Genomic DNA, 10,106 nt, shown 5'->3' with positions numbered 1-10,106 from the left:
TTGATGTTGGGAAAGGTTGAGGGTCGCCGGAGAAGGGGTAGGCAGCGAACGCGATGGTTAGATGACATCCTCGAGGCACTGCAGATGCAGTTATGTGATGTTAAGAAGATAGTGAGAGACCGGAAAGCGTGGCGTGACATGGTCCATAGGGTCACGAAGAGTCGGACACGACTGAACGCCTGAACTGAACTGAACTGAAGAGAAACAACATGGCACCAAACGGCGGCCATGTGTATGGAAAATAGAGCCCATGGTCTGTCCATAATGTTAGTGGATGGAAAAAAGAAAGAAGTGGCATAAAGATAATTGGCTATAGAAATGAAGGAATTGATTTGTGGAGATGAACCGCAGACAGTCGTCGTCGGGTTTCCACACATATATATTTGGCAGGACCCGCTGTGCTAGGCGGGAACGGACAGCGAACCGCCGACATTCAGTCCTGCTGCCACGAATAACGAACTGCGCGTGCATGGCAGGCGTGCTGAGGCTGTCATCTTCTTTTGCTCTGAGACTGCAATGACATGCCACAGATAAATGTACCTATCTCAGTATACATATGCGCACACTGCTGATAAATACGGGGCTTCGAGGGGCAATTGCACCAAGGAAAACTCTGTCTCATGCTCTATATGAGACGTCGCTTCTTCGCAACGAGAATAACAAGCTGATGCAACATTATCACATTTGAAGGAATGCTAGAGCGAATTATTTAGACACCACTAGCGAGCTGTACAATCTTTGTAAGTAAATGCGTCTTCATTGGGGAAATTAGTTCTCAACACAGGTCCTGTTCAAAGTTTTTACACCAAAACATTGTGTCTCGCTTCATTATTTGAAAATAAGAGCGAAAGAGAGGAAGATGCTCTCTTCAAATACAAAGAAAAGATTATTTAGCAGTAATGCGGTGACGTGAAGAGCACTGCAAATAACTGTGAAAAGTAATAAATTCGGTTTCGATGTAGCAACAGATCTTTATTTACGAAGGGAGCGAGGTCATGTCCTTGATCCTATTTCGAATCCGGGCTGGCAAGAGTGCTTCACCTATGCGTGCATTGATTAGTGCAAGCAAGCATATGTTCTGCAGGTTGGGTTTCAGGAAGTGCAACATGTGCATATCTGTCAGTGCCTCCTCTTTGCTGTCGTCTTGGTTGACTGGCGGCCCAAAGCCACCAAAGATTAACACCTTTGCACCGACAATGATGCAGCCATGCGCGCATCTGGCAGACGGGCCGGTCCCATATAATTCCACTTCGTACCAGCGCGATGTGTCGGGGTTAAACTTGTGCATGTCTGCAAAGTAAGTTCTCTGACGGGCGTTGTACCCTCCAAAAATGTACAGGTCTCCTTCGTAGACGAACTCTGAATGCCTTTCCCGTGTTTTAGGGGTCCGTCCGCGTACCTGCAGCAGCACCCAGGTAGCACTTGTTGTTTCCAGATAGTATACAGACTTGTCCCAGACTAAACGAAAATCGTCAAGAGGATCTGCTCGGTAGCCACCCCAAAAATACACTCGGGTTCCGATGGCAGATGCGGTTTGGAAAAAGCACGAAACCGGGGCTTCTCCAATGGTGGCGACTCGGTGCCAGTGCATAGTATCCAGGTCAAGGAAGTGCACAACTTGCGAACGACGGTAAGCACCAAATATATACATGCGTTGACCCACCACGCAAGCTGAGCTGCCGAAAACCGAGGTCGGCGCCTGACCGAACACCTCTGGACGACTCCACGTCATGTTGTTGGTGTCGAAGCGATAGAGGGTAGCCTGTAATGGTACGTCGTGTCCGGCCCACAAGTACGCACAGTCTCTGTGTGCTATAGTAGAGTGTGGCAAAATGTAGTCCTGGCTACCGCTCGAGGACAAAGCTGTCGGCATCAAATTCCACTGGAATGACTTGGTGTCGAAGACGAGCACGTCGAAGTCGTTCCTTGTGGGTTCAACACGGGGATCAATGTAGCTGCTGAAGGAGTAGACCTTTCCATTAATGAAGACAGAATTCGGATGAACCCGCTCTGGAACACCGCTCAGCCGCGCAGTCCACATCTCGCAGCCAGCCAATCCGCTCAGCAATCGGGCTCGATCTTTGGAGCGACGACGGTGGACACATGAAGTTCTTTCCGGAGCAGTAAATACGTGGTCGGTCTTGGCGGCGCAGGCTTGTGGTGTACTACTTGAACGGGTGGTAGCGTGCAACGTCAGATAGTAAAGCATATCTATGTTCTAAGATGAAGAAATGTGGACCAGGCTAATCTGGCTGCTGTCATCACTAAAAAGTTGGAATTGCATTATCAAGCACGTGGGAGCGGGAAGAAGGGCACCTTATCTTTTGACAGTCTGTTTCACAGAGAAATGTTTAAGGCCAATAACATTATTTTCGTTCGGAGTATCGTTCTTACAATCCATCATATACATTCGCTACGATATGGGAAGTAAATTATAGCTTACTTAAATATATTTTTATCACTTTTTTTTTAGTTTCAGTTAGCGGCAGTCAGAAACGTTTCTTTCTACTCATAACACGAATAAGACGTGCATTGCGAAAACTTTAATAATGAATCTATTTCTTGGATAAGTTCTCAGAGCATTTAGAAAGACCCAAATATAACAACTAGAATTAGAAAATTCCTCAAGGCGCCTCCTCTACTAACCGTTTCAGGATAACAAACTTGGCCGCTAGTAGACCTATTATTATGAAGCTCACACAGTTCTTTCGCAGCCGCTCTATTCGAGAAATAACAAGCATTGACTTTTTTTAATGCCAGAAATGCAGCAGCAGCACCTTTTCAGCAGCGAAGCCTGCTGAGAAACTAATTGTCAGTACGATCTATATAGCCATATTGCTCCCCAAAACAAAATAATTGACTCGCGAGTAATGATCATCAAAGACAAACGAGAGACAAATTGCACTGTAGGCGTGTCAATGCATGCTATCTTATCTATAGTATATATACATATCCACTTCCTAGAAGTTTATGCGGCCCTTCCCTGCGTGCTTACATCTGTGCATGGTGGAAATGAATTGAATTTATTGCTATTTCTCGTGAAAGGTAGTGTTCCGCTTCGGCTCTTTCTCTTTTGAAAGGAGAATAAAACTGAGTTTAGGTTTGGGTTGCAATATGTTTAAGTTTCAAAAGCGACTAAGGCTATCAGAGAAGCCTTAGCGAAGTGCTCCGGAATTATCGATCACCTGGGGTTCCTTAACGTGCACTGACATTGTATATCACAAGGACGCCACCCTGTTCGGCTCCATCGAAACGCAGACGCTGGCGGTCGGGATAGAACTCCGGTGCTCCGGCACATTAGTCAGGCACCTTAAGCACTCTACACCCCGGCGGGACCAAACGCGAGTTTAGGATGAACAACAGTGATTTTGATTCCTGTTGGTACCACCTCAAAATATGAATTGCGTTCCAGGAAACTTGACTGAAAAAGTGAATGGAAGCTAATTAAAAGTTGAGTGACGTTTGTCTTTAGGAGGATTCCGTATTACGAAGCCGCTACAGCTGTATCGCAAATAGTAGAGAAAAAACCCACAGAAACGAGAGTTAATTGGAAAAGCGTTTTTACTGCCTTGTTCCTTGCGAGGTCCCAACAACTGGCCTACAAGCACGCTCCATGAGTCCCATCACGCAGTCGCACGCGTGATAGCGTTACTAAGAACCCGAAATTGGCTGTTGCGACCAGTAATGACAAGGTAAATCGATCCTCCGGCTTTTATGCATTCCATGTACAGCATTTTTCATATTTTTGTCCTGATTCTTCTTGGCGGGTCCTCCGTTTGAAATACAACAAGATGAAGCAAAAGCTGGTTGCTCTCAACAAAGAAGTGACTGGTGGTTACAACCGTCCAATCATGTTCATGTTTTTCTCGAGGATAAAATTAATGGATGCAGCCTTATTCCATGCAAGTATGTAGACACCCTCACTTTCGTTACCTATATGTTGTTGCTGAAAAGCCACTGTACATTGATGGAAATATATATATATATATATATATATATATATATATATATATATATATATATATATATATATATATATATATATATATATATATAGGGGGAAATGAGGGTGCTCGCTATAATACATGAAGGAAAGAAGCCAACAGTCGGCGAGGCCAAGGAAAGCGTTGGGGATGGTACTTCTATGTCTTTTTTTTTAATGTTTGATTAGATAATCAGAGAAATTAGTAATGTAATCTGTTTAGGAGAAAGATAATTAAACACAAAGTAGAAGAAAAAACAACGCGCCGATGGTGGGAACCGAACCCACGACCTCCGAATATCGCGTCCGGTGCTCTTCCAACTGTGCTACATCGGCCGCTGTCCCCCCTGCTACTTGCTTGGGTATTTATGTTGTCTGTATACGAACCTTGAGAGTGTTCACCAGCGCCACCCTCAGCCATAGCGGCGGACGTAGAACGTCCTTTGTTACCGCCAGCGTCACGTAGAACGTGATCAAGAGCGAGGGCGAAAGCTGTGCTAGAACCCTCTTACGCTACCTATGGCTTCAAGACTGCCAGAACCGAGACCCCCGTAAGCTACAAGCAGATCAATTAAGGGGAAATGAGGGTGCTCGTTATAATACATGAAGGAAAGAAGCCAACAGTCGGCGAGGCCAAGGAAAGCGTTGGGGATGGTACTTCTATGTCTTTTTTTTTTTAATGTTTGATTAGATAATCAGAGAAATTAGTAATGTAATCTGTTTAGGAGAAAGATAATTAAACACAAAGTAGAAGAAAAAACAACGTGCCGATGGTGGGAACCGAACCCACGACCTCCGAATATCGCGTCCGGTGCTCTTCCAACTGAGCTACATCGGCCGCTGTCCCCCCTGCTACTTGCTTGGGTATTTATGTTGTCTGTATACGAACCTTGAGAGTGTTCACCAGCGCCACCCTCAGCCATAGCGGCGGACGTAGAACGTCCTTTGTTACCGCCAGCGTCACGTAGAACGTGATCAAGAGCGAGGGCGAAAGCTGTGCTAGAACCCTCTTACGCTACCTATGGCTTCAAGACTGCCAGAACCGAGACCCCCGTAAGCTACAAGCAGATCAATTAAGGGGAAATGAGGGTGCTCGTTATAATACATGAAGGAAAGAAGCCAACAGTCGGCGAGGCCAAGGAAAGCGTTGGGGATGGTACTTCTATGTCTTTTTTTTTTAATGTTTGATTAGATAATCAGAGAAATTAGTAATGTAATCTGTTTAGGAGAAAGATAATTAAACACAAAGTAGAAGAAAAAACAACGTGCGATGGTGGGAACCGAACCCACGACCTCCGAATATCGCGTCCGGTGCTCTTCCAACTGAGCTACATCGGCCGCTGTCCCCCCTGCTACTTGCTTGGGTATTTATGTTGTCTGTATACGAACCTTGAGAGTGTTCACCAGCGCCACCCTCAGCCATAGCGGCGGACGTAGAACGTCCTTCGTTACCGCCAGCGTCACGTAGAACGTGATCAAGAGCAAGGGCGAAAGCTGTGCTAGAACCCTCTTACGCTACCTATGGCTTCAAGACTGCCAGAACCGAGACCCCCGTAAGCTACAAGCAGATCAATTAAGGGGAAATGAGGGTGCTCGTTATAATACATGAAGGAAAGAAGCCAACAGTCGGCGAGGCCAAGGAAAGCGTTGGGGATGGTACTTCTATGTCTTTTTTTTTTTAATGTTTGATTAGATAATCAGAGAAATTAGTAATGTAATCTGTTTAGGAGAAAGATAATTAAACACAAAGTAGAAGAAAAAACAACGTGCCGATGGTGGGAACCGAACCCACGACCTCCGAATATCGCGTCCGGTGCTCTTCCAACTGAGCTACATCGGCCGCTGTCCCCCCTGCTACTTGCTTGGGTATTTATGTTGTCTGTATACGAACCTTGAGAGTGTTCACCAGCGCCACCCTCAGCCATAGCGGCGGACGTAGAACGTCCTTTGTTACCGCCAGCGTCACGTAGAACGTGATCAAGAGCGAGGGCGAAAGCTGTGCTAGAACCCTCTTACGCTACCTATGGCTTCAAGACTGCCAGAACCGAGACCCCCGTAAGCTACAAGCAGATCAATTAAGGGGAAATGAGGGTGCTCGTTATAATACATGAAGGAAAGAAGCCAACAGTCGGCGAGGCCAAGGAAAGCGTTGGGGATGGTACTTCTATGTCTTTTTTTTTTAATGTTTGATTAGATAATCAGAGAAATTAGTAATGTAATCTGTTTAGGAGAAAGATAATTAAACACAAAGTAGAAGAAAAAACAACGTGCCGATGGTGGGAACCGAACCCACGACCTCCGAATATCGCGTCCGGTGCTCTTCCAACTGAGCTACATCGGCCGCTGTCCCCCCTGCTACTTGCTTGGGTATTTATGTTGTCTGTATACGAACCTTGAGAGTGTTCACCAGCGCCACCCTCAGCCATAGCGGCGGACGTAGAACGTCCTTTGTTACCGCCAGCGTCACGTAGAACGTGATCAAGAGCGAGGGCGAAAGCTGTGCTAGAACCCTCTTACGCTACCTATGGCTTCAAGACTGCCAGAACCGAGACCCCCGTAAGCTACAAGCAGATCAATTAAGGGGAAATGAGGGTGCTCGTTATAATACATGAAGGAAAGAAGCCAACAGTCGGCGAGGCCAAGGAAAGCGTTGGGGATGGTACTTCTATGTCTTTTTTTTTTAATGTTTGATTAGATAATCAGAGAAATTAGTAATGTAATCTGTTTAGGAGAAAGATAATTAAACACAAAGTAGAAGAAAAAACAACGTGCCGATGGTGGGAACCGAACCCACGACCTCCGAATATCGCGTCCGGTGCTCTTCCAACTGAGCTACATCGGCCGCTGTCCCCCCTGCTACTTGCTTGGGTATTTATGTTGTCTGTATACGAACCTTGAGAGTGTTCACCAGCGCCACCCTCAGCCATAGCGGCGGACGTAGAACGTCCTTCGTTACCGCCAGCGTCACGTAGAACGTGATCAAGAGCGAGGGCGAAAGCTGTGCTAGAACCCTCTTACGCTACCTATGGCTTCAAGACTGCCAGAACCGAGACCCCCGTAAGCTACAAGCAGATCAATTAAGGGGAAATGAGGGTGCTCGTTATAATACATGAAGGAAAGAAGCCAACAGTCGGCGAGGCCAAGGAAAGCGTTGGGGATGGTACTTCTATGTCTTTTTTTTTTTAATGTTTGATTAGATAATCAGAGAAATTAGTAATGTAATCTGTTTAGGAGAAAGATAATTAAACACAAAGTAGAAGAAAAAACAACGTGCCGATGGTGGGAACCGAACCCACGAGCTCCGAATATCGCGTCCGGTGCTCTTCCAACTGAGCTACATCGGCCGCTGTCCCCCCTGCTACTTGCTTGGGTATTTATGTTGTCTGTATACGAACCTTGAGAGTCTTGAAGCCATAGGTAGCGTAAGAGGGTTCTAGCACAGCTTTCGCCCTCGCTCTTGATCACGTTCTACGTGACGCTGGCGGTAACAAAGGACGTTCTACGTCCGCCGCTATGGCTGAGGGTGGCGCTGGTGAACACTCTCAAGGTTCGTATACAGACAACATAAATACCCAAGCAAGTAGCAGGGGGGACAGCGGCCGATGTAGCTCAGTTGGAAGAGCACCGGACGCGATATTCGGAGGTCGTGGGTTCGGTTCCCACCATCGGCACGTTGTTTTTTCTTCTACTTTGTGTTTAATTATATTTCTCCTAAACAGATTACATTACTAATTTCTCTGATTATCTAATCAAACATTAAAAAAAAAAGACATGGAAGTACCATCCCCAACGCTTTCCTTGGCCTCGCCGACTGTTGGCTTCTTTCCTTCATGTATTATAACGAGCACCCTCATTTCCCCTTAATTGATCTGCTTGTAGCTTACGGGGGTCTCGGTTCTGGCAGTCTTGAAGCCATAGGTAGCGTAAGAGGGTTCTAGCACAGCTTTCGCCCTCGCTCTTGATCACGTTCTACGTGACGCTGGCGGTAACAAAGGACGTTCTACGTCCGCCGCTATGGCTGAGGGTGGCGCTGGTGAACACTCTCAAGGTTCGTATACAGACAACATAAATACCCAAGCAAGTAGCAGGGGGGACAGCGGCCGATGTAGCTCAGTTGGAAGAGCACCGGACGCGATATTCGGAGGTCGTGGGTTCGGTTCCCACCATCGGCACGTTGTTTTTTCTTCTACTTTGTGTTTAATTATCTTTCTCCTAAACAGATTACATTACTAATTTCTCTTATTATCTAACCAAACATTAAAAAAAAACACATAGAAGTACCATCCCCAACGCTTTCCTTGGCCTCGCCGACTGTTGGCTTCTTTCCTTCATGTATTATAACGAGCACCCTCATTTCCCCTTAATTGATCTGCTTGTAGCTTACGGGGGTCTCGGTTCTGGCAGTCTTGAAGCCATAGGTAGCGTAAGAGGGTTCTAGCACAGCTTTCGCCCTCGCTCTTGATCACGTTCTACGTGACGCTGGCGGTAACAAAGGACGTTCTACGTCCGCCGCTATGGCTGAGGGTAGCGCTGGTGAACACTCTCAAGGTTCGTATACAGACAACATAAATACCCAAGCAAGTAGCAGGGGGGACAGCGGCCGATGTAGCTCAGTTGGAAGAGCACCGGACGCGATATTCGGAGGTCGTGGGTTCGGTTCCCACCATCGGCACGTTGTTTTTTCTTCTACTTTGTGTTTAATTATCTTTCTCCTAAACAGATTACATTACTAATTTCTCTGATTATCTAATCAAACATTAAAAAAAAAAAAGACATAGAAGTACCATCCCCAACGCTTTCCTTGGCCTCGCCGACTGTTGGCTTCTTTCCTTCATGGATTATAACGAGCACCCTCATTTCCCCTTAATTGATCTGCTTGTAGCTTACGGGGGTCTCGGTTCTGGCAGTCTTGAAGCCATAGGTAGCGTAAGAGGGTTCTAGCACAGCTTTCGCCCTCGCTCTTGATCACGTTCTACGTGACGCTGGCGGTAACAAAGGACGTTCTACGTCCGCCGCTATGGCTGAGGGTGGCGCTGGTGAACACTCTCAAGGTTCGTATACAGACAACATAAATACCCAAGCAAGTAGCAGGGGGGACAGCGGCCGATGTAGCTCAGTTGGAAGAGCACCGGACGCGATATTCGGAGGTCGTGGGTTCGGTTCCCACCATCGGCACGTTGTTTTTTCTTCTACTTTGTGTTTAATTATCTTTCTCCTAAACAGATTACATTACTAATTTCTCTGATTATCTAATCAAACATTAAAAAAAAAAGACATAGAAGTACCATCCCCAACGCTTTCCTTGGCCTCGCCGACTGTTGGCTTTTTTCCTTCATGTATTATAACGAGCACCCTCATTTCCCCTTAATTGATCTGCTTGTAGCTTACGGGGGTCTCGGTTCTGGCAGTCTTGAAGCCATAGGTAGCGTAAGAGGGTTCTAGCACAGCTTTCGCCCTCGCTCTTGATCACGTTCTACGTGACGCTGGCGGTAACAAAGGACGTTCTACGTCCGCCGCTATGGCTGAGGGTGGCGCTGGTGAACACTCTCAAGGTTCGTATACAGACAACATAAATACCCAAGCAAGTAGCAGGGGGGACAGCGGCCGATGTAGCTCAGTTGGAAGAGCACCGGACGCGATATTCGGAGGTCGTGGGTTCGGTTCCCACCATCGGCACGTTGTTTTTTCTTCTACTTTGTGTTTAATTATCTTTCTCCTAAACAGATTACATTACTAATTTCTCTGATTATCTAATCAAACATTAAAAAAAAAAGACATAGAAGTACCATCCCCAACGCTTTCCTTGGCCTCGCCGACTGTTGGCTTCTTTCCTTCATGTATTATAACGAGCACCCTCATTACCCCTTAATTGATCTGCTTGTAGCTTACGGGGGTCTCGGTTCTGGCAGTCTTGAAGCCATAGGTAGCGTAAGAGGGTTCTAGCACAGCTTTCGCCCTCGCTCTTGATCACGTTCTACGTGACGCTGGCGGTAACAAAGGACGTTCTACGTCCGCCGCTATGGCTGAGGGTGGCGCTGGTGAACACTCTCAAGGTTCGTATACAGACAACATAAATACCCAAGCAAGTAGCATGGGGGACAGCGGCCGATGTAGCTCAGTTGGA

The sequence above is a fragment of the Amblyomma maculatum genome, chromosome 8 (genome assembly GCF_055883805.1).
Source record: "Amblyomma maculatum isolate TAMU_Amacu chromosome 8, ASM5588380v1, whole genome shotgun sequence".
Classification (NCBI taxonomy): domain Eukaryota; kingdom Metazoa; phylum Arthropoda; class Arachnida; order Ixodida; family Ixodidae; genus Amblyomma; species Amblyomma maculatum.
Note: the sequence above shows the minus strand (reverse complement) of the source record.